Source organism: Pogona vitticeps, chromosome 3 (genome assembly GCF_051106095.1).
Source record: "Pogona vitticeps strain Pit_001003342236 chromosome 3, PviZW2.1, whole genome shotgun sequence".
Classification (NCBI taxonomy): domain Eukaryota; kingdom Metazoa; phylum Chordata; class Lepidosauria; order Squamata; family Agamidae; genus Pogona; species Pogona vitticeps.
Window position 1 is genome coordinate 149,589,856 of NC_135785.1, and position 26,024 is coordinate 149,615,879.

The 26,024-nt window shown below is 39.4% G+C and overlaps 1 long non-coding RNA gene across 1 annotated transcript; it reads left to right on the forward strand.

Annotated features, from left to right (window-relative positions):
* The first annotated feature begins 502 nt into the window (after positions 1 to 502).
* Positions 503 to 20,535, forward strand: LOC144588447 (uncharacterized). The gene is made up of 2 exons (XR_013544021.1): positions 503 to 748; positions 2,579 to 20,535. It is a non-coding gene; the product is annotated as an uncharacterized LOC144588447 (long non-coding RNA).
* Positions 20,536 to 26,024: the final 5,489 nt, after the last annotated feature.

Consider the following 26,024-nt stretch of genomic DNA (forward strand, 5'->3'; position numbering starts at 1 on the left):
TTTTATGGAACTCATTGCAAACTCCCCCTCCTATAATTTATTATTGCTAACATGTCCTTTGGGTGTGGATAGCTTTCGGTGTTACGTGCGGCTTTGTCTCTCTTTTTGGTTCAGTGGTGCCTTTTTTTTTGAGCAGGGAAATGGTTGATTAAAAATGGCTAAAAAATTAGAAATTCTGCTCAGATTGCCTCTAAAAATTCCTGAAAACGCCTTTAAAATGAAACAAAAGGTAATGATATATCATTACTCATCACATCTCAAAAATGGGCACTGTTTCTCTTTGTTATGTTTGAAATACACCTTCCATTTGGGAATTGGTTTTCCCTTCTGAGAGAAACTAGTAAGTAAATAAATGTTGTTGTGCACCTTTTAGAAACCAAAACTAATATGTTAATGTTGAAATATTCTGCTTGTAACTCATTATTTCCAAGTTCTATGATTCCTTCCAGTTCTCCCTCAACAAGTGGAACCCAGATGGGAGATAACACTGACAATGTGTGTGTGTGTGTGTGTGTGTGTGTGTGTGTGTGTGTGTGTGTGTGTGTGTGTTGTGTTGTGTTGTGTTGTGTATGAGAGAAGGATACTTACAGAAAACAGTTGCTGAGCAAGTGACATAAATGCTTACAATTTTTTTTCTCTCATTTAAATTTCTCTCAAGGTTAACCTTCCCCAACCCTAGCTTTATTTCATAGAGCTAAATTTGTAGAATTTTGCTTCTTCTGTGAATTGAACTCATACCTTGAAGCTGGTAAGTTCAACCTACCATTATTGAGCTTTCTAAAAAGTACATTTCCTCATTGCCTTGTGTGTTGCTCACCCTGATGTAGATAAATGCATGAAAGGAAGATTAAGGCTGTAAGTACTCTTTTTAAAATACATGCAGTTACTTCTGTAAGAGTATTTGGAAACCAGAATGCAATGAAGCATAATTTAAATAAAACATCATCAACAACAGGAAACAAACAAACATATTTTGACACCTTTAAAGCTAACAAAAATATTTTAGTGCATGGACAGTCCTTGAAGGTCCTGTGCAGACTGGCTGTTTGGGATTTGGGGTGGATTGGGCTACAAAGGGTCTGCTGAGGTCAGGGGAGGAGTGATGTATCATTTGGTGTATTCCTTCCATCTTATAATAACACCACAAAGTCCCCTGTAGTCCAATCAGCTCTCATTAAAGTAGTTCTCCTGATTATCTGTGGAGGGTCAGAGGAAGTGAAATAATTTTGTTTTTTACATCACTCCTCTCTCCTTCTGATGGTCCTAATTCATTTTCTCCTTTTTCCTCTCCCTATTTTCCTCTCCTTGTCCCTCCCCCCCCCCCAATTTTCCTCTCTCCCTTTCAATCTGCAGCCAGGCTAAACAATGAGCATGCCAAAAAGAATGCATGCAAGGTGTGTGGCAGCTCTTAAAGGGGAAAAGGGGATTGTTCCAAGTAGAAACACTTGCAGACAAGTTCTCCTACCCCCCGCTCCCCCATCCCAATGATGCCATCAGCAATCCAATCTATATGCCAGGGTGGATGCCCTCTTCAGACATATAGAGCCCAACATCTGAAACATTTGTCTGTATGCCACATACGTAACAAAATCCTATTGTGTTTTCACACAAGCATAATGCAGTCACCACAAGTTAAGACATTAGTGAAGAAATTTGCTGTTATGTGTCAGGTTGCATCACTTAGCGGCCAACAGGACATGTGTACTATAACCTGCTTATTTGACACAATTCACTAGCAAGATTGTGTTGTACTACTGGGCATAACTAACAGGATTTTGGCCAATCAAATATAGCTATCTATATAAAATATGGTTAAAATAAATGTCTATCCCCTTTCTGCTTTGGTTCCACCCTCCACCAGAGTAGCAATAATACTACTGTTTTTTTCAAGAGTAACTGATTTAAGTCTCCAGACGTTTTGAAAAAATATTCCCCAAGCTTGCCATTTGTCTTCCTTTCAAACTGAGTTTAAACCAATATGCTTGTAGATATAAATATGCATACTAATTTGAATAGAGTGGATAAAATAGACATCAATGTTTTTTTCTTATTAGGAAATGGAAAGAGAATCAATGACTGAAAGTCAGCAATAAGCCACAATTAGAGTAGGCCCGTAGAATTAGTGGGGATTCAGTGAGCCTGTTCTTCCATACGTTCTATTGATTCAAGGGGCTTCATTATGCTTTGGGTATCACCACATGAGTCAAGACTCTGGAGAATATTGTATGTGGGTATCAAAGGACCACTACTACAGATTTCATGATCTTCACATGAATGAGTGTAACCAGATCAGGGATGGCAGTGAAACAGCTACAACAGTCTCCTCTTCTCATGAGATTTGTACACAGATATGAATTACTGACTAGAGCTCCAGTTTTCTATTTCTCAGGATAAAAAGCTCATGCCTGAAAAAAAATTCTGCAAAGAAGATTATTAAGTCATTATTTATTATTATCAGAATTTCTTTGACTTCTAACCTATTGATGCTTCATGACAAATGACAAAGGTTAAAACCAAGAAATGATTGCCTGGTTCTTTTAACTTAACCATATTAAAGAAACTTTCCTTCAATTTAAAGGCAAAATTATGGTGCTATGGGAAGGAATGCTTTCAACTCAGAAGAAAATATACTTGCCTGAAGAAGACATTACAAACATCATCCTGCATATTTTCACCCTGGAGTCAAACCATTACTGAATCTAACATTGCTCTATGTTTGAAGCTATCTGTACAAATGTTAAAGGTACATTATATTCTTTTTTTTACAAAGGCAGATTTAAGAAGAAGGGTTATTTTTTCCTGTGAAGAGCATTCTTCAGGAACTTCTTACCTCTTCTGTAAAAAATAGGCAATAGAAATTCTTCCTGTAAACCAAACCTCCAAATAATGAATGTTCTCTACAGGTCTCCTAGTGAATCCTTTGCTTCCATCTACCTTTAATCCATCTGGACCAAGAAATTGAAATTTTAGATATATTCTATATACATGCAGTTGTATACAGGGCTAGACACTGCATTTCATTTAAGTTTTAGTTTCTTTTGTTTTTTTTTTGTTAATTACATATCTGTTCTAGTTAAAAACTCTATTTCTTATTCTAGTATTTCATGCTTGCACAATGTGGGACACATTAAGGCTATTGCAATGTGTGGTAATCTGTTAGCAGAGATCACTGTCAGCAGAACACCATTTTTCGTAAATTATTCAGGAATAGATTCTCACCACTACCAAGTATATCAGGCAAAGCATAGAACTCTTGTTTGTAAGAGAAGGTGAAAAATAAGAGAAGGGGAAGAGAAATACAATTGCTTATCTAAGAAAAAAGAGGATGGGTTGAAGAGAGCTAATAATGAAGACAAAAGGCATAGAATTAAAATAAATAGCTAGATGTTTCTGTTTCTGTTTCTTCTTTTAAACACTTATTTTAAAGTGTTTAAAAGTAATTTGTGATGAGAGAATCACACATATGGTTTATGCAATTCTTAAACAAACAAACAAACATACAAGGAAATGGCCCAGTATTGCTTCACAATATTATACTGAAATATTTGAGCATAAGCTGCGGAAAAGCAAAATAAAATTGTAATGGCTTTCTAAGGTCGTGGTCACACTGGCAACATGATACAAGTGCAAATTCAATTCATTTGAGCTGCAAAGTGATTTTTTTTCAATTGTCCAGCAGGGGCTTTTTAAAATACCTTGGGTCTAAATTGATTCAATTGAATTTGGTTTGGAGGTGCTGTTCATTTAAATTTGTGCCTATGTGGATTTTGGGTGGTACAGCTTCTTCGTTTTTTCTCTCCATTAAAAAAAAAAATTTGATTACAATGTTTAGTGGTGCATCACTTACTGCACTGTTACCGAAACTTGTCATCTCTGCTACAATGCTTCTTCCTCTTTTTTCTTTTTTTCTGGTGGGTATAGCCTGTTTGCCTGAACAGCTGCTTGGTTGAATACAGAAGGAAAAAGAACCACGCAGGGTATTAATGGATGGATGGTTTGTTTGTTTTTTAAGAAAGGTACATCGCTCCCCCCTTCTTTTACTTATCATCCCTTTGCACTTGTTCTCCCTCCAGATCACTGGATAGCTGCCCCCTCTGACATCTGGCTCCTCTGCATGATCTTAAGCTCTCCCCTCCAGCTCCCAATTTCAGAGCTGATGCTCCTTTTAAGGCAGGCATTGATGGCAAGCAAGCCAGGCACCAACCAACTGACCCACATTTGGGGTGACTTTGCCAGCCAGACCAAAGTGGCATAGAGGAGGCATGCAATCAGGGAGCATGGGGGGGGATGACCCATGGGGAAGTGGATGGGAAGGGTCATGATCCAAGTGCAGGTGAAGAGGAGGCACAGGGAAAGTGAGGAAGGGGCTAGCAAGGCACAAGAAGGTGAACCAACATTCAAGAATTACCATTAACTGTCAAAGTGAACGCATAGACCAATTTAAATACCATGTGACTTGAAATCTTTATATTAAAAAGTATGAATAGGAATCGATGCAAATCAGCTGTGTGACTGAGCCCTAAGTCACTATTTAGTGGAAATGTGCACAATTATAGTATTCTCAATTCAATTTACAATGCCCATGAAAACGTGGATGTGGATAGATCCATTCTACAACTTCTCTGAATACATACGTGAGAAAACTTTGGTTCCTTCCTATGCTGTTGTAGTATTTCAACCTATTTACTGATGTTCAACACAGAAGGCAATTTTTCCTTTTCTTTATGAGATCCAGGTGGGGGGAAGCTGGTTTGAATGCTTGCTTACATTTTCTTCTTCTCCAAAAAATAAAGCAGCAGCCTTTTTGAGTGGAGACATTTATTCTTATCACATCCCGCATGTGGGGAGAATGATTTTTCTTTTCCACTAGAAGACACACTTATCAGAGAATAAATCCTGTTTTATACAAGCATTCCAAGTGGCATGCAGCTTATCTGAATGAGCCAAGGCCAGCTTCAGAACGAAGCAAATGATGGCCATCCATAAGACTGAAAAACAAGGCTCTCAATAGAACAGTCAGTTCCACTTCACTTTTATATCTGAGGTAGTAAAGTATATTAAAAAGTCAAGGATGAGTTAATAGCTTCTCCTCTGGAAAGGAGAATGGCATGCCACTATAGACATTGATTGCAGAGAGATAACCATGGTTATGTGAATTCCTGCACAGATTACATTAGTAAAAATCTCATCAGTTTGATTTTCTGCTTTAAGATATAGTATCAACTGCTTAATTAATTAAGCCAGGGTGTAAGGCTCACTGAACTCAACACCCAACTAGACTAGCATAGCATTGTTCTGCATCTTCCTGCAGTGGGGCAAAGCAGCCCTGTCGTTCCAGCTATCTGGATGAACGGCAGAAGTGACTTTTTTTTCACAAGCTTAGAACTAACAGACATTGTGAGGATGAAATAGGTAACATTTGTTGGTACAATTTACCTGAAGAAGGTTTACATCCCCCTCCCACAGACTTTTACTTTGGTATTGTTGCAGTAGATAAGGAAGCCAGCAAGTGCTGCACTACATGTGGGATATTTGCTTACAAGCAGCATCAAAGAGACATGCTGTGGTTGTCTTTAGAATGGACAGCACAAACAAGGGCCATTTGTTATGACAGCAGAACTGTTTTGGTACTTGGACAGAAAAAAATTGTCCTGTGAGACTGATGCTGCTACTACTTATTGTAAATAAATTAAACCAGAAATAGACAGACAGGCTGGCTGGCTGGCTGGCTGACTGGCTGATTGATTGATTGATTGATTGATTGATTGATTTGTTTTTCCTTCAGGGTTTGGGGTTTCAAAGCAAGGTATGCATACTGTTTCCAACTGGAAATAATAGTAGTTTGAAAATAGAGTTTGTATTGATTGTGTTTTTTTGCAGGAAAAAAGGAGACTGGGAGAGGAAAAGGGTTACATAAAATAAAAGTTCCAGATCATGTTAGCATGTATTTTCTGGTTCTGGGTGCATGGAACATATATTAATATTACTCCACCATGAAACATTATTGTGGACATGGGATGAACCACATACTGAAATACATCAGGATTCTCATGAAATCCTTTGACAATTCCACATGTACATGTTAGTTGTTCACTCCAGCATTTCCAAGGCCTGGATATGAGTCAAACTTGACAAAAATCTAGAAGTTGTGGTATTAAAATGTTGTCCATAGGAAATGTTGTTCCTATGGAAAACATTTTAATACCACAACTTTTAGATTTTTGTCAAGGTTGACTCATATCCAGGCCTTGGAAATATATAATGTAATATAGCCCCTGAAGAAGGCTGAAAAGGCTAAGCTGAACTGTGCCAGGCCTTCAATTTGGCATACAGTACACTAATTTTTACATCTTGGGACCAAAGTCTCTTCTTGCCTTATATTTTCTTCTTAGACGAGATACAGATATTCTCAGCACTGGATTCTGATTGTCTTTCCCATCATTGTTCAGACAGACTTTATTTTTCCTAATGTTTCTTCTTCAGGCAGTTTTCATGGTTTTGTCTGTTTAGAGGTTTGTTTTATTCTTCAGCTTACTTAGACTATTTTCTTTCTGCCCTTCATAAACTGCTCTGGGAAGGTGTGTTTGGGTACCTCCATGAATGATGCCAAGGCAAGACAATTGGGGAGTACCAAAAAAAAAGAAAAAGAAAGAAACGAAAGAAAGAACAGCTTTCCCATGCTCAATCTAAGAGAGAAGGTTGTGCTTCTTAAAGTGCTGTGTCTCACAACTACTACATTAACTGAAGGGGGAAATGTTCCTGATTAAACAAGGCAACAGGGTGGCGATGCTAGTTATACCATCACACAAACCCAAATCTTTTCTTAGCCAGTACTTTCTGAGGAAAGCTCTGTGTGTTCTCATATCTAACAATTATCACAGCTTGATATCCTGTATAACCTGCAAATCTGTAGTTCAAACTTTTCCTAAACACAAAAGGAACAATTCTGAACAATCATCAAACTGACATAGTGGGCTGAAGGAAAACTTGAATGCATGCGCGAGGATTAAATTGAAGACAATTTTATTGAGATAAAGCAGACATGAGCCCTCTGCTACCAGCAGCACTGTAAAAAGACCACACATATTTTCCTCCCCATCACTTTCCCCCTTTTTATACTGTGTCTTTTGAAGGCTCCTCCTCCTTCTCTTGAGAGCCATTTGCTTTTGTCTCAGGGAATTGGAAGATCTGTTAAGAATATGTTCAGGAATGAGCTAAATATTACCCATATCAGACATCAAAAGTATTCCATATTAATCTGTCCTGAATTTGCAGTCCAAAGCAGGGAGCAAAAACTGAGGAGCATTATGGAGCCCTTAGAGAACCACCATACACATCCCACAGCCTATTTCTACTTCACTGGGTCACACAACTATGCAAGCCTAATTAGATCGAAACTCACAAATGACTAAGATTGCACCAGTGATAGTTAATATCTCTTCAAGATATAGTTTTCCATTTATTTACCCTGACATACACAAATTGGATCTGGGGTTACAATCTGTTACAGACTTTTATAGCTGGCTGTCTGGGCTGTGCTATGCATTCATCATCTAACATGCAGAACAGTAATTCTTCCCTTTAAACTTGTAAATGTTCTTCTGGGAAGTCATACTTATTCAACAGCTGAGAGTGCCAAAGGAGCATTTGACAGTATTTCACAAGTGGAAGAATCTATTCTAACTCTGAATAGAATTTTGGAAATGAGAGGAAACTGAAGATCAGCCCATTGTGACCATGCTTTTGACATGGCAAAAATGAATGGATTGAACTAAACAGATAACTTTATCAAATAAGTTGTCTGCAACCTGGGCATTCTCTAAAGCAGTGGTTCTTAACCTTTGTTACTCAGATGCTTTTGAACTGCAACTCCCAGAAACCCCAGTCAGGACAGCTGGTGGTGAAGGCTTCTGGGAGTTGCAGTCCAAAACTCCTGAGTAACCCAAGGTTAAGAACCAGTGCTCTAAAGTACCAAGCTTCTAGTTATTGCAAGTTTTACAAATTAATAGCTGAAATCCGGTAGTACATTGCAACTAGAGTAGACTCATTGAACCAGTGGGGATCTGGATAGTCAGCACCAATGGAAGATTCATTAATTCAATGAGACCTGCTGGATTTCAACTAGAGATGGGAGTGTTCATGTTTGTATATGAATACCCCCGTACAGGTGGAGATAATGAGGGTCCAGCCCCATGGGGCTTGACAGTCCACTCACCAATGCACTAATGCTGCAGGGGTCTGCACTGCCATCCTATTGCTCCAGAGATTGCGATCGCCGAGCCACTCTTCGAACTGGAAGAGAGGCTTGTTGTCCCATCTCCTGTCAGGAGTGGCTCAGCAATCATGATCTCCGGAGTGATAGGAGGGTGGCGTGGATCCTGTGGCATTAGCACATCAGTAAGTGGACCATCTGGCCCCATGGGGCCGGACTCTTGTTATCTCCGCCTATGAGGAGGTATTTGTATACGAACACCCCCATCTCTAATTTCAACCAATATTGCCTGTTACCTCCTTGATCTTCAGTTTTTCCCAGCCTTGGGTCCCCGTATGTTATTGGATTAATCTGCCAGAACCCTTCACCATTAGCTGTGCTGGACAGCATTTCTGGGAGTTGTAGTCCCAAGGTTGGGAACCAGTGATCTACTTGATTCCAGCCTGGCTCTAGCCCTAACAGTAGCACAAACTAATAATTATCTTTTTAAGGATATGTTGTAGGGGGCATGGGTTTAAATACCTGAATAAAACTTCCCTGATAGCTAGTTGTGCGTCAAGTGCTTCATGTTTTCCCCTATGAATGAGCCAAGACAGGCTGATTGGGTAAAATCCTTCTTCACCACTTCATTCCCTAGTTTGCTTAATAATGCTTAGTAATGCTTTCCCTACTCTATCTAAATCACCTGCCGGTTGTGTTGCCTATTTGGTTAAAAAACAAACAAACAAACAAAAAAACCTGGCAAGTCCAAATGGGTGTGAAGCCTCACAAATCCTGGCTTTGCAGACTAATCTGTAAAGTAAATTCAGTCTTAGGGCTTGTTAGTCCAAAATAGTCTCCTTTGCCCTAGTATCATCACTTCCAGCACTAAGAGATATGGTAGGGAATAGGGATTGTTAGATCTGTGTGTTTTGGCTTCTCTCTCTTTCTTATTGCTCTCAATTTATTCATTTGTATTTCTGCATCAGAATGTGTCTTTTTAAAGTGTCCATTAAAAACGTGCATTCTTTTTTATATGTGTAGATGGGTCAGCAATGCTTGTGTTAGTTTTCAAAACAGCAACGACAATGATGACAACAACAATGATGACAACAACAATGATGACGACGACGACGACGACGACGACAACAACAACAACAACAACAACAACAACAACAACAACAACAACAACAACAACAACAACAACAACAACATTGCAATTCCAGGAGATGCCAGAGTTGAAGATAAAGAACTGGAAAAACTAACGAAGTACAGAGACCTGGCCATCAAAACATCTCACCTCTGGAAGAAACACATTTCAGTGGTCCCTGTAGTCATTGGGGCTTTAGGAACAATATCAAGAAATTTTGCACAGTATTATAAACAGTTGCAGAAATAACACAATCAGAGCTATAAAAAATGGCAATATTAGGAACAGCGTACATACTGCGCCCATATTTAGCAGATATGTTTTTTTAATTTTGTTTGACTGTGCCTAGTATATCATCATCATCATCATCAATTAAATACAATCTAATCAATTCAGACTTATGGTGACCTCTTCCAGGGTTTTCTAGGTATAGAATACTCTGAAGTGGCTTGCCATTCCCTTCTTCTGATGGTGCTATGGAAGTATTAACTTGCTGAAGGCTACACAGCCCAGCTCACCTCGGAGGTACAGCAGGGGAGTGAACTCTCAATCTCTGACTCCACAGCCAGACATCTAACTTATTAAGCTATCCATCCAATCAACTTTCTTGTACATGCAACTCTTTTTAAGAAATGTTGATGATTTCTCTGTGAAAACTATATTGGAAATTGTACATATTTCAGGAGAATGCAGAATAGATTATACTTTGGGTCACTGCATCAATTAATTACAGGTGTGCACTATGAGAAAATTTACATTTAGTTTTAGTGTTCTTATCAATGCAATCAAGTTTTTCTTTCTTATTTCTTAAAACAAGGTCTTAGAAATAACAGTGGGTGAAATCAAATAGTTAGTTCCAACCAGAGTACATTTATTGAATCAGTGGAACATTTGTACATCAGAACGTATCTAAGTTCCTTTGATTCAATAAATTTAATCTACTCTAGCTGGAACTTCCAACCAGATTTAGTTCAGTAAAATTAAAAAAGACCAGGCATTGATCATGTATGGAAAAATAAACAGCAGAAAAGTATCAGAAGATTTCATGAAGTTCCATTTTTTTTTTTCTGGATAGACTTTACTGTGTGGGTTTTGGAGCATATTTCATCTCCATGGGATATATTTGAGAAAAAGGACTTACTGGAAGGTGACCTGGCTTTGGGAAAAAGTAATTGCATGTTCCACTACAATGCCATTTCTGATCACATTTCCCCAGAGTGCAAGCTTTCAGCATTGCATTTATTCAACTGTTAATTGTCTCTATTCACTTCTCTTGCAGTGTCCTGTCTACACTTGATTTAGTGTTATACAAATCATTCTAAACTAAACTGAAAGAGAACTGATGACTGGAGTAAGGTGACACATCAAATACTGGGTTTATACTACGGGACATTTGATGCCTGCTTCTTATGTTTATGGGGCCAACAGGGCTGCCATTTTCCTTTTGTCCTCAATACATATACTTTGTAAGACAGTAGAGGAACTTTGCAAAGTTCACCAATTTGCAAATGTCTTAATAAAACCATTAAAAAAATTTAGAGTTCCTTTTTTAACTATTTGGAATGCCAGTACTGACATATTAATCTATCCAGAGAAGGTTTTGATTGCTTAACTCTTCAAAATCTTTAATTTGAATCCCTATACATTCAATTATTTCTGCAGTACTGCTTTTGGTAACTGTCTCTCTTTTTTTCCTGCAGGCTCCTCATCTTCACTTTATTAAGTCATACTCTCTTTGTGAGTCTAGAAAAGATGGTGGCTGCTTTGCCAATGCGTTTATCCAGCTCGACATCTAGAGAGAGAGTGTCAGAGATCGTTGAGCCAAGGTACACAAAATCATGAACAACCTCCAATTCTTGTGTAGAGATGGTAATACAGAGAGTATGGCTTAATAAGAAGCTGACGGCATATACCAAGACCCAAGTCTATCGAGCCTGTGTTCTGAGTACACTCCTGCACTGCAGTGAGTCCTAGACCCTTTGTACACAGCAGGAGAGGAAACTGAACACCTTCTATATGTCTTGCCTCCGACGGAGTTTTGGTATCACCTGGCTGGACAAAGTACCAAACAGAGGAGTTCTAGAATGAGCTGGAATTTTTAGCATTTATACATTACTGATACAGTGACGTCTATGTTGGCTTGGGCATGCCATGAGAATGGCTGATGGTCGGATTGCAAAAGATCTCCTGTATGGAGAATTAGTGCAGGGAAATCGCCCCAGAGGGAGACCACAGCTGCAATACAAGGACATCTGCAAGCGGGATCTGAAGACCTTAGGAATGGACCTCAACAGATGGGAAACCCTGACATCCGAGCATTCAGCCTGGAGGCAGGCGGTGCATCATGGCCTCTCCCAGTTTGAAGAGACCCTTGTCCAGCAGGCCGAGGCAAAGAGGAAGTCACAAAAGCAGCAAAATCAGGAAGCTGGACAGGGGACAGATTGTATTTGTCTTCAGTGTGGAAGGGATTGTCACTCTCAAATTGGCCTCCTCAGCCACACTAGATGCTGTTCCAAGTCCTTCATACAGAGCACGTTACCATAATCTTTTGAGACTGAAGGATGCCTACAGGCCTCATCTTCAACCATTACACAGAGGGAAGACATAACATCATCCTCTTCATAGAGGGAACAACTGTACAAATTGAATGTCCCTCATATAACATAAGAGCTGGCACCCACTCCTCCCTTTCCCCATCTTGGAGTAAGTTACATAGCAATTTGTATACTTCTAGGTAAAAGATTCCAGTGAGATTGCTGGTTTTCTCAAACTTCCCTGTAATCTTACCAATGTATATAAATCATTATGCTGTTCATGTCAGTGTTGCTTAGCTGGAACAATTCTATTGGTCACAGCATGGTAACCTAGCTTTGTGATGGAGGCAACAATATTACATTGTGTGGGCATGTTTCACAAAATGAACACAACACTGCCTGAAATTGTGTACTCTATTATACGCCCTATCTCTGATCTTTCCAATTTCCCAATCTCATTTTCCCTCCCGTGAGATGGGATTATTTTATCTGATGTGTCAGTAAATAGACTACATTTATATTCATGCTGTAGATACTGACAGACAAGGTGGCTTTTCTTTGAGGGGGGGTGAGATTCAGTGGTATTAAGCTTTAGTTTCTGAGCATCCATTTATTTCTTGGACTTTACTTTATCTCAACATAATACATAACTCTGATGTGCTGAGACTAAAAAAATAAGAGAAGAAAATGTATTGTGGAATTTGGTCTCCACCCCCCTCCACCCTCTCTCATATGCATTGTGGATGCCATACAATAGAATGAAATGGTTCAGCTGAGCTAAGAGCTTTTGGAACAATTTCAGATTTTCTTTGAACATTGTAACATGGTGAATGTATTATTTCACACCATTAATATGCCATAGGCTCATGGATGGGGAATGTGTGTCTCTCCAGATCAGGTTGCAGATCCCTTATCCTTCACCAGTCACTGTGGAGGCTGTTGGGAGTTTTAGTCCAAGAGTATCTGAAGTGAGACCTCCTTTCCACCCCGAATTTAAAAAGGGTAACGTGTGTATTGGGCAAGAAGTCAGGTCTTGCTCCACAACTGTCACAGATAAGACTGTATGATAAAATATGTTATGTGCACACTTACATCTCAGCTACCTAATGAGAGTGGGAAATGCAGAAGAGAAAAAAAAGCCATGTGATTCCTATACACAATCTGAAGACAAACATGAGTAATACCTATAATAGACCACTATTACAAAGGGTATTACAAAGCTCAAGTTGGTGCACAAGCCCCATAAAACTTCCAAAATCCACAGCTAGATTTGAACCTGGGCTGCTCATCTGGCCAGGAATTCGGGGTTTTTTATTATATTTTCCCCAGTACTGTTTCTCTATAATGCTCAGCTTGACAAAGACTTGTGTGGAGTCAAAAGCTAACTTCTGTGTCTAAGATTTTTGTGGTGTAAGAAAGATATAACCTACATTTGCTGTCTAATAAGTAAGTGAAGCACAATAATTCAGAACTTCATCCGAAGAATATCTCTGAAATTTCTCTCTGTTTGAAATTTTTTTGAAGGGAATGTATTTTCCAGCTGATTGTAAAATAATAGTTAAAATTAAGGCCCAAGAATATTATTTGTGGTGTTACAACCTCCACTATGGATTACAGTGGGCCATTCCCATCTCCACAGTGCCCATATTAATAAAATAAAGTTCACAGAAAAAATTATCAGATACTAAGATTTTTTTTTTACCCCACCTCAAAATCAAGATAAACCTAATTTGGAGAGAAAGAGAGAAAGAAAAGAAACAACATTTTGAAATTCTACATACATTTCCAAGGGCAGTTTTGCCAACAACAAATTCTCTTACTTTTTCTCTGTTATTAACTAGGATTTTTTTCTTTCAAAATAAAACATATTTCTATTTTTATTTTTATTTTCTATTTTATGAAATGCAACTCACCCTGAGTAGTGCTGTGACACTAATGGGAGCAGGATACAAATTGAACGAACGAACGAATGAACGAACAAACGAACAAACAAACAATGGAGCAAACGAATGAACAAACAAACAAACAGCAGACATTATCTTATTTCTATAGAGTTTTTTTTTACACCAGAGAATTAGGAGGATCTGGATGTCATTTTCTCTCACTGGGCCCCACTATAGGCCACACTATCCCTTCCCAACCAAGCCAGAATTACCCACATTCATTACCCAATTCCATTAAAAAAATCTTTCATTGAATCAGTGGGGGTATGCTGTATGAATTTAAGATAAATAAAGATTCCTACAGTCTTTTCTCTGCTCTTGCAATACATAATTCAGAAGCTTAGTGGAGAAACCAACCAAAAGCTTTTATTTAAAAAAAAAATGCTGGGAAAGAAAATTTAACATACGCAGGCACATATTTAACATATCGCAGTGCAGTTACATCTTAATCTTCCTGTGACTAATACTAATCCAATTAAATGTCATCAATTTTTGTGCATTTACGGAAAGGCTTGGGTTACAAATAGTCACAATTTTTCTTGGTTATCAGTATCTCTCAGAGTTTGGCACAACATATGGGGATGATCAGGTCATCAGGTAGACCCCCACCCCAAGCTTATCTGTTGAGTAATATAAGGGATGGGAGGATTTGTGGTTGTGTGGGAAAATGTTGTTGATGTTATGTCTTGTCAAATCATTTCTGACTTATGGTGACCCTAATAGGGTTTTTGAGGTATGTGAGATATAGTTTATTGTTGCTACCTCCCATTGAGCTTCCATGGCTGAACAAGGATTTGAACCAAGGGTGGGAGCGGGAAGAAGAAGGAAGAGTATTTGTAAAAGAAAAGGACCAGGTGCAGTGATCCCACATCCAGTCATTACAGTTCATCGGCCTGAATTATTCAGGGGTGATGGTGTTCATGTCTGAGTTTGAGACAGACATTTTTCTGACAGATCAAAAAAAGGGGGCCTCCGAGCCAAAATTTTTGGCTTGGGTGGCAGGCGTGGGGCATATAAATAGCCCCATGCTGTGATGGGTAGTGCAATAAAAAAGCTTGGGGGAGTTCAGGATTGACATGTAGTGACAACATTTTGGCCATCTCTCTGTCAAGGTCTGACAATTGGCTGCCAGATGATGGGTGGGCTTTACAGGGTACGATCTCCCAACCAGCTGCCCGTTTAGGGTCATGAGGCTCAGCAGGAAAGTTTGTTGGGAGGTACCAAGTCACAGAGCGCCTGAAGGTGTGCTGTACAGTGCACAGCATGATTCTGACATAGGAGCTTACCCTGCTATAGGAAATGTCTGGGGAATGATGGCCATCCGGACATTAAAGAATATTGCACTATGGTAGGTCCCCTTGCATTTTTTTGGGGGGGGGAATGACTTTAAATAGTTAATAAAGTTGTGGCCCAAGTTTTAAACCCAACACCTGTGTCTTGTCTCGTTATTTCTGGGCTGGGTGGGCAATGTGTATTCATCCATTTCACATTGTGTATTCATAACAATTTCACATTGTGAGATGGTGATTATAGATGCCCAGAAATTCCATACCTGAACTGAGACCCGAACTAAACAGATTCAAGTCCAAGACTGTGTTCGTTAAGCCATTCAACTGTTCAGGTCACTAGTGATGGTGGGAAAGTTAAAAGAATGATTAAATCTGCACTCAGACATTTATGAACACTTTCCCCCCCCCAACTCTTCATTCACTTCATGTTTATAAAACAGGATTAGTCTTCCTTGTTTGAACTCCAAAGCAGTTCAAAAGGTCTTGATGGAGCTCAGCTTTAGGTTGCATAGAATGTGAATAATGGAACAATTTCAGAAGGCATTAAGGACAAAATATACAGAAGAACATTTCATTCTGAATGAGGATTCAGATGAGACATAAAGATATCACCCAAAAGAACATCTGTACTTTTGTCAGACCCTACTTAATAAAATAAAATAGAATAAAATAAAAACCCTCCACCAGCTATCCTTTATTTAGCAGCTCAGCACTTTTTATCTTCTCTGCCGTGAGTCAGTGGTGACCCTGTGCAACTAGAAGTAATTAAGTTTCACAGATGCAATAAGGACCTATGACATTCTCAAAAGGAGAATTAAAAATTAGAACTCTGACAATCTCACCTAGGGGCAAAAAAAGTGAAGTTTGAGGGGGGAAACTCATTTGACTTCTTAACTTTTGGTTCAGTATGGCAGAGATGCTTCGGTGTGGGTAGTTACCCAGCTTATACTGAAAAGTTTTAACAAAGGGAACTCTGCTTGTATGTTGAAAGACCTTTCTTAAATTAAGGACATGCGCTATTTTCTGACAAATGAACAAAAGCAAATCAAATCACCAGAACCATCGGATGAATCAAAGAGCCCAATCTGGCATTCATGCATCACTGTTAGGTATGGAGAAACAGAAAGGGGGGAAAACTGGACAATAAAACAGAGTATGCAGTTTAACCTTAGAAATGAGCTTTCCCTGCCTTTCCTTTTGCAAAGTCATTGATTAAAACATCATATTTTTAATACTGCACCATTAATTTCAGATCCAAGGAAAAGGAAAAGGTGAGGGAGAGAGATGGGTGCATATAGAACAGAGTGCTCCTCTTTTTTTACCAATTTAAGAAGGAATCAAAGATGCCTAGTCCCTCACTAACTCCCTTCCCGGTAGTTGCCTTAGAAAACTGATAGGTTCTTTCTTCCGGCAGCTGGAAAAATTGGGAAGTCAAAATAAGGGGAGCAATAAAAATTAAGCAGAACACTCAGCTCTGCAGAGTGCTGCTGGTGCCCTTCTGCCCTGACTGCACCATTCAGCTCATGACCTGGCTTTGTACTTCCTCATTCACAGGAATGAGATCTTCATGGAATGCCAGAAAAGCACAAATACTGTTACAAGCTTGAACAAAATTTGGGCCACAGATTCTCTTAGGATGCAGTAACAGAAGTGTAGTCTCCAAGTCCCATGAGATAGTAGTTCTCCTCTATTTGGGACTTGTTAGGCCTCATATAGAGTACTGTGTCTAGTCCTGGACACAGCAATTTAAGAAGGATAGCAACAAACTGGAGAAAGGTCAAAGGAGGGCAAAACGGATGACCAGGGTACTGGAAACTAAGCCCTATGAGGAAAGACTTCAAGAGCCAGGCATATTTAGCCTTGAGAAAAGAAGACTGAGGGGAAACATGATAGCACTTTTCAAATACTTGAGGGGCAGGATCTGTACTCAGTCGTCCCAAAGTGCAGGACACATAATAATGAGCTCAAGTTATAGGAAGTCAGATTTAGTCTGAACATTAGGAAAAACTTCCTGTTAGAGCAATATTAAAATGGAACCAATTTCCTCAGGAAGTGGCAAGTGCTCTAACACTGGCAGCATTCAAGAGCAACTTAGACCACCTGTCTGATATCCTTTCATTTGTATTCCTGCATTGAGCAGGTGGTTGGACTTGTTGGCCTTATAGGGCCCTTCCAATTGAATTAATCTGTGATTCTAATGCAACCTAAGAGTGGAGAAGGGGGCCTTTCACATTGTAACACAACTGTTTGTTTCCCACCACTAAATGATTAACAAAACCTTTCCCCCCCAGACTTGAGGATACCCCCCCCACACACTTCTTCACCTTGATTAACATGCTTACTATCCTTTGCTTGTTGCAGCTGTTTTCTAGCTTATCTGCAGGAAGGAGCCTGGGTAAGCCTCTCAGTGAAGCACAGATTTCTATTCAGCCACATGGGCTGAGAAATTTAACCTTTGGATCTGTGAAGACTGCATTACTGAAAGTAAAAACATATTCTTCTTTTTACCCGAAAGAAGTATCAGAATGATCATTATACAAAGTGCTAGTTAGTGCAAAGGGTTGGATTCTCAGTAGACTTGTAGCTAATTCTGACTCTCACTTGCTGTGTTACTCTTGTGCAACTAAAGAGGAATCAACTAAATTCCTAAAACTCTCTATGGTTTCTCCAAAAGGGCACAAGGGTAGCTATGCCATGTTCCAAGTTCAAGTTTATTGTATTGGCTAAAAGCCGTCACAATTGTTTAAAATAAAAATATGATCAAGTAAAATCATGATAAAACCACAGACATATAAAATAATAAGAGACCTTTCATATCTGGGAGTCCCCCCACACAATTGATCGTGGTGGCTCTCAGGAAATTAGTGCGGTTGTTTCTGGCCACTTTTGCAAACAGTGCTGTTCTGTATGTAACATATGGGTCACCTGACCACCTTTATCTGAGGGCTTTCCTCCTGTAGGGCGGAGGGTGGGTACACACTGATCTTTTCATATGGGCACAGGGCAAATTGAGGAAGCAGTGGATATTCCTAATCTAAATTCAATATCAATAATGTACTGCATATTGCAAATCTGAAACAGTCTGTATAGGCCAAACATATAATCATAAGAGGCATCATATAATAGACTAACTATGCAGGATTGATTATTAGGAGGATCTAACAAGCATTTGAAGGTGAGGACAAAATGTTTTATCTACTGGGCAAATCATTCTAATATTTATTTCAAGGCTGCCCATGATTAGGAATGAGACTTTGCAGCAATTAGGGCACATATCCCTGCTAGCAACACATAAATCAGGGTGATACATTTTCTTTCACATTTTAGGCAACAGAATCTAACTGCAGTTTGCATACACTTGTGCCAGGCTCAAGGAAAAACAACACACAACCATATTTTCAGTTTCTCCTATCATAACTCAGATCTGTCAAGGTTGCGAACTGTGAACCTTGGGTTGTCGAGTGGGGCTTTGACTTGGCCATTACGACACATCTCCTGGAAAATCTTTGTTTCTTTTTTCATGTTAGAAGCACTGCAACATAATTCATACGTGTATCAGATAATTTCCACCTCATTCCAGGCAAGATCAAGAGCTTTTGGTGCTGCTAACATCAAATTTTTATGAGCAGAATGTCAACTGTCTAAGAGAGTATTGTAGATTCTAGGGGAAAATTAGCAAGGGCTGGGGCTGGGCTGGGTGACTACACACTGGAGCATGAGCAACTGAGAAAAGGGCCTTCTGGAAGATCCTCCAAACCAGATGGAGTTGGATGTTATCAGCACAGTGATGGCACCAGACCAACAAATTCTGGACAACCTGTTTCAGGTTTTTCATGTATAAGTGAAATAGTAGGGGGAAACATGGAACCTTGAGACACTCCACAGGTCAAGGTGTTGAATGGGAGTCTGCCAGCACCAGTACCATTCACAAAGTGAGACCACACAAGGAAAAATCCCAGAAGATGACTCCTTTTTTCATCAGTTAATTATTTCTCACCCAAGCACAAAGCAACTGTCAAGGCTGTTTTTCAACAGGTATGAATGCTAGTGAGCACTCACAAAAAAAATGTAAGTTAAAGGTACTACATGGGACACTACTCTCTGTATTTAAATTCCTATGGGAAATTAGATAATAAAAACAGAATTAATAGACAGTAGGAAGTTAAATGATGGTTGGAGAATTAGCCTCTGCCAAAGGCCTTCATTTTTAAATTACAGAAGACCTTCATTTTAAATTAAAATTTTAAAATAACTTCCATGTTTCTGCCATTTTGAGAGGTTGAAATGAAAATTAGTTTTAAAGTTGCACATCTTTTGAGATCTATCTCAAATTTCTTTTTTTTCACACTCTCTGATCATTTTTTTTAAAAAATTGCTTTGGCTTTAAGTTAATAATATATATAAAATATTTTTTTCTATTGAGAACAATGTGGTTGGGCTTAGGCTGGAGAGAGAGCATGGAGCACGCTGTCCTGCTGCTCTAGGCAGGAAGCAAAGTGCCACACTCCATGGCACCACAGCAACGGCACAAACATACTTTCTCCGCCTCCAGACTAGCAGGACAATGAACAAGACACTGCCAGTGGTGGTGACAGTCTCACCCCTCTGGGAACAGAAGTGCCCCCCTCCCAGCAGGATAGGGAAGAAGTTGCAGGGGAGGCAAAACCCTCATCAGTTGGAAGCAAACTGGTATGCTAGCCACTTCCTTGGGGCGTGACTCTGAGATTTCTCAGATACAGGTTCTCTTGGAGGAGTGGCTAGAACAATTGCCTATGCAATTTTCTTTTTTTTTTACTACTTTCCTAAGACCTGTGCTCCTTCCATAAGCAAGGCACTGAGGAAGCAAACACTCTAGAAGCTGGATCAAGCACTGGCAATTCTCCCAAGAGGCAAGGAGGAGACTGCTAATGTACTGACATTGAATGCTGCTGCCTCAGGTGACTACCTCACTCTGGCCAATGGCAGGGCCAACTCAGGATTGCATTACAGGTAACAGGACTGCTGAAAGGGTAGCATGGTGGTTGCTTGTTTGCCTTCCTGGTTTCCCTTGAGAAACAGTGGAATAAAAAGATGATAAAACAGGGGTAAATTGGGTTCTGCCCAATTTACATTTTCTGTCCCTATGCATCTTTGTTAAAAATTCAAAACACCATGTTATACAAAAGAACCTTTGAAGTTACTTCTAGCATTTCAGCCAAGCCAGTGTGCTGATTGTGCCAGAACATTGTTGAAGGTTGAAAGAGTTAAGGAAAGGCTTACCAACATTAAAAGCATTTGCACTAACTCCCGGGTGAAAAACAGGGCTGTCAGCTAATCATGTCAGCCTTTGATTCAAACACCAGCTCTACCAGCTGCTAAAAAGGCAAAGTAATGGAAACAAATTTTAATGTCACCTGCAGATCCGGTATTCAGGGAATGCAGGCTTCTCTCACACAACACAAGCTCTGCATTAATCTATATTAATGTATTCATATTGGATTACTGTGATTTGTGTGTACATAACACATAATGCAAACACATCCCATGTTCAAAAATAGACAATGAGATTAAAAGGGGGTTGAAAACTGCAGTTATGATCAAATAGCTTTGATGATTTAATGACTTATAATGGCTTGTTGAAAAACCAGACTTGTAATTTAATGAGGAAAAACTTGTTGACAGGAGTGTGTGGGAAACAGGCTTGAGCTGCACTCCAGAGAAACACCAACATATATCGGTGAGAGTGCTTTTGATTCTTTTTAATTTAAGTTCAGCCGTACTTTTGTCCTATGAGAAAGCACTGAGTTAACACGAGCCTTCCTGTTCAGGAAATATAGAGCATGGATATAATTGGAGAAAAGTGCTTATTGTGTTGCACTTTCATTTTTATGACTAGGAGATAATCACTATTCCATATAAGACGCTATCTACTTTCCCAGGTAAATACACTACTCTCACAGAAATCATTACTAACAGCCTAAAGGAAAAAAAAAAAAACAGGCCCAGCCTGAAGTAGTGTTTTCAAAAGTGCTTTGCTCTATCTGTTGAAATCAGTGGGTAAAAGTGAGGGTTCTGCCCCAACCAGTAATATTTCTTGGAACAGCTGTGTGTCTCATGGCATATAAATAAGTATTTGTTGTTTAGTCATTTAGTAGTGTCCGACTCTTCGTTACCCTATGGACCAGAGCATGCCGGGCCCTCCTATCTTCCACTGCTTCCTGGAGTTGTGTCAAATTCATGTTGGTTGCTTTGATGACACTGTCCAACCATCTCATCCTCGGTTGTCCCCTTCTCCTCTTGCCTTCACACTTTCCCAACATCAAGGTCTTATCCAAGGAGTCTTCTCTTCTCTTCAGGATCTGTCCTTCCAGTGAGCACTCAGGGTTGATTTCCTTTAGAATGGATAGGTTTGTTCTCCTTGCAGTCCAGGGCACTCTCAAGAGCCTCCTCCAGCACCACAATTCAAAAGCATCAATTCTTCGGCGGTCAGCTTTCTTTATGGTCCAGCTCTCACTTCCATACATCACTACAGGAAAAACCACTGGTTGGGCAGTGTCATTGAAGCTACCAACATGAATTTGACTAATCTCCGGGAGGCAGTGGAAGACAGGAGGGCCTGGTGTGCTCTGGTCCATAGGGTCACGAAAAGCCAGAACAACCAAACTACTGTCACGTTCCCAGGGGATTCAAGAGGCAAGAGTCCAATAAGCCAGTCCAAGATCAGTAGTCTGGGACATACAAAACAGATGCCAAATCATCAAAGCCAAAACACAAACTGTAGCCAGAAATTAGAGTCCAAAAGCCAAGGGTCAAGAGAGCAATGTTCAAGACAAGCAGGAATGTCAAAGAATTGACTTGTTGCTTCCACAGGCTTCCACACCTCTAGGTACAAATTATATAGGATCAACAATCACCAAACTCCTAGAAACATTCCATCCTGTTAAAATTCAGGGCTGGTCGACCTGATGTTCCTGTGCGAAGCATTCATGCAAGCCTCAGATCTTAACGTTGTGAGTCTCTGCCAAAGCTTGTCCGTCTCTCTGGCTACTGGGGGAGAAGAATCTGGCGGTGATTCAGCTGTCTGTGATTCTAATTGCCCAGCATTTTCCTCAGCTGTAATTAACCCCTCTGTTTCCAGATCTTCTTCGGCTGAACTCATGACAACAACAGCAAAATCCACAATCCCTGTTGCCTTTTTACTTTATTCTGTTTCTCTGTGTGTGCCCTTTCCTTTGTTCTGCCTGCCTTGAAGGATGCTGGGAAAGTCCACTAATATATAAATAAATCCAGAAACTTTTTTTTTTTTTTTGGTTAGGGGCCTCCCCCTTGGTCAATTCCACCAAATTCCTGTTTTCTCAGTTTGGTCACTCTGGTTGCTCACTTCCTAGCTTCTGTCTCAGTTTTATTCTTCTGCTGTGTTCTGATAAGAATCAGTAAACAGAAAAATCTTTCATAGGTAATATGCCATTCTGAGCAAGAATTTTACTAATCTTGCACCTTTGTTGTTTCTTGTGCCTTTTCTATGTGAATCTTCTGTAGGAAACATACAATTCTGTGGATTAAGCTTGTCCATTTTCCTCAGAAAAAAAACAGCCATAAAACTTTTATAAAACCCCACAAGATTTCCTGCAAGATATTTCTTAAAAAAAAATCAAAATATAAAATAAAACCTCTATGTGAAAAGTGCATTTTTTCTCAGTTTCACTCTGAGATTAAGAGACTGAGAGATTCAGGTCCCTAATCAACATACATCAATATATAGATATACAGAGTCATACAATTCTATAACTATATATTTCAAATACTCTTCAGGAGCAATTCCCATGCACTTTTCATCTTGGGAGACATGAGGGATACACAGAGTTGACTTTTTGGGAGGACGTATTTTGAGGTGCTACAGGAATGTTGAAATTATGACAGAATCAGCTCCATGTCTCTCACTTTCTACTATGGAAAAGCAACAATGTATGGGAACTAATCATATTAGCTGAAGAACAACTGTCATATATATAGGAAAGAAAAGGTTGTACCTCCATGCAATTATGTGCACTTGGCCAGCACTTGAGGTTGTTTTCTGTCTTTTTGACTATAACTTTTACCCAGTGGAGAAGATACAGTGTGAAGCAGAATAAAAGCATTTTATTTTTAAAAAATCTTTTTTTCAAAGCATGCAAGGATGATTACATGTTTAGTGGATCAAATCCTAAGATTAGCACATTATTGTAGAGATTTAAAAATTACCTATGTGGGCTTTTTAAAAAAAGTCTTTGTCCTTCCAACAGTCATTTAAATATGAGGTATAATGAAACAAGACACTCCTAATTGATATGGAATTTAATAGGAATTTAACGCCAGGGTTCAGCGGAAGGTTCATCCATAGTGGACAAAGCAATTTGACGGACATAAAATAGAATTAGAAGAAATTGCAACTGGAGCTGAAAATTAAAAATCTGTGTTCTATAATGGAAAATGAAATTAACTAATATTCACTTTTTCTTGATGGCAGAAACCTCTACCCTGTGCTGTACTCCATTGCGTCCCCAATTTGAACTTTCTGATTTGTTTTAAATTGGTTCATTTTAATTCGAACCAATCCCTCCCCATTTTTCATCAGAAACATTTCATATATACAAAAAGCAGAAGTTGGAAGAATTAGAAAGACCCAGAAAAGAACAGACATATGAACTCTATACCAATATACGCGAATGCATTTTTTTAATCAGGCCATATGCTGTATCAAGTGAGCAGTGTGTTTGGTACTTTATCTTCGTTTGATGATATGACTAGTACTCAATACTCAAGTATTGTGTTGTGGACTGTGGTAACTGAGACCCACCTTTGACCAAACCTGAGCAAGTAGGACAAGGTCACCCATTCAATCCCCTTGTGTACTCATATACCTTAGAAGCTGTTGGATCTTTATGTAGCTGCCCCTGGTGAGCAACAGTTGAGCTCCAGGTGGTAACATGAACCAAGTCCTCTTTTTTCAACATTTTTAGCCTATGCTTCCTTTTGATGATCATATAAATTGCATGTCCCTATTCAAACCTGCCTCCCCCAATATTTTTATTTGAACTAAACCTGTGAAACAGAGTTCTCTAAAAGACTACAAGAAAAGAAAGTGTGTGTGGCCTCAGGCATTCAGCACTTGCTTATTAATTTCTACAAAAAACGTGGGTGGGGGTCGAAGGACTCTGTTTTATTCTCCCTACATTTTATCAACATTTCTGGGAATAAAATTAGGTTCTGATGCTGTGGGAGTGATCCATTTGGGAGGAAGAACTTTAAGGTGGGATGAACAGTGGTACTATCCCACACAATGAACTCTACAGTGGTACTCAGAAATAAAGCTAGAAGAAAGATAATGTAATAACGTGCATCATAGAAAACCCTCAGGTGTTTTTTCCCCCTCCATTCTCTATTTTTAAATTTTCAATATTGATTTTGGTTCCAAACTACAGACTCCTCCCTGCAATCCTGCCAGAACCTACTGTTTGGGGATCACTGAGCCAGGCATGAAGTCCTGTTCGGCCTTTGGTTAACTGCTTATCCAGGCTGATCACTGCATCATTTGGGAAAGGATTATATGATGACTTCCTATTCCATTTATGTTTTGCCTCAACAGTAAGGTCCTACTGAGCACTGATGTGGTCCTGAACCATCACCTGTGTTTTTCCACTGTGTCTTGCATCATTTCTTCCTTATCAGAGAAAATATACTAATCAAAAAAGGCAGAACAGCTGGATACTGCTATTAGTTTTTGGCTATTGGAGACCATTAGCTAGAGACAGCGAAAGCTCAGTTTTGGAGGTATCTGTGTGAACATACTGCTTCAAACACAAGTTCTAACATGTGGAATTATGGATTATGGAGGAAAAATCTTTAATGGAGTGGAAAGTCCAGCATAATGCAGCTTGAGCTCCATAGTTTGAAATAACAAGTGCCCTTATGAATTTCAAAGCTAGGGATAGTGGGAACATATACAATTCAAGAAAAACTTAGATAATCACCTGGCAGATATGCTTTGGTTGCATTCCTGTATTGAGCAGGAGGTTGGAGTTGATGGTCTTGTAGGCCCCTTCCAACTTCATTTTTCTATGATTCTACGAAAAACATGGCCTTCTTATCCACTTTTCCATATAGCTTAGTCTAGCAGTGGTGTCTCATATCTTGATATGACTATGCTGTACTTGTCATCACCAGCAGCTGCCAGTGTGATGGAACACTGTAAATCATGTGCAAAGGTCCTCTGAGTGCTATATTAATTAACTTTTCCAAAAGGAGGAGAAATTTTACATCAGTTTCTCAGAGGTGAGGTTAACCATTAGAAATGTTTGTGACACTTTTTTCTTCAAAGACTTCTTGTTGTACATGACAATTGCTGTTGAACTTTTTTGTCCAGCTACCATTTTGCTTCTTCCACAATACCCTCTGACTTGTTTCATTATAAGGTACAGTATTTCAGTGGGTGGGTATTCATTGCAGATATTTTCTATCACTCATAGAGACAATATTAATAATACAGCTCATTTCTGTAAGCCCTGCAGGAAGTGGTAGATGCAAAGGCAGTGTTTATTTATTTATTTATTGGACTTATATACCGCCGCATAGCGCTACAAGCACTCTCCAGGCGGTTTACAATTTAATTATACAGGCTACACATTGCCCCCCCAGCAAGCTGGGTACTCATTTTACCGACCTCGGAAGGATGGAAGGCTGAGTCAACCTTGAGCCGGCTACCTGGGATTTGAACCCCAGGTCGTGAGCACAGTTTCAGCTGCAGTACAGCGTTTTAACCACTGCGCCACGAGGCTGTTGTGCCCAGCTCCAAGAAAAAGGTGAAGGTAGTTCTGTACCATAATTTGTCATTTGCTCAGGTCAGAAAGTCTGACATTTAAACACCTTCTATAGACTTTTACAGACTTCTAGGAAAAATCA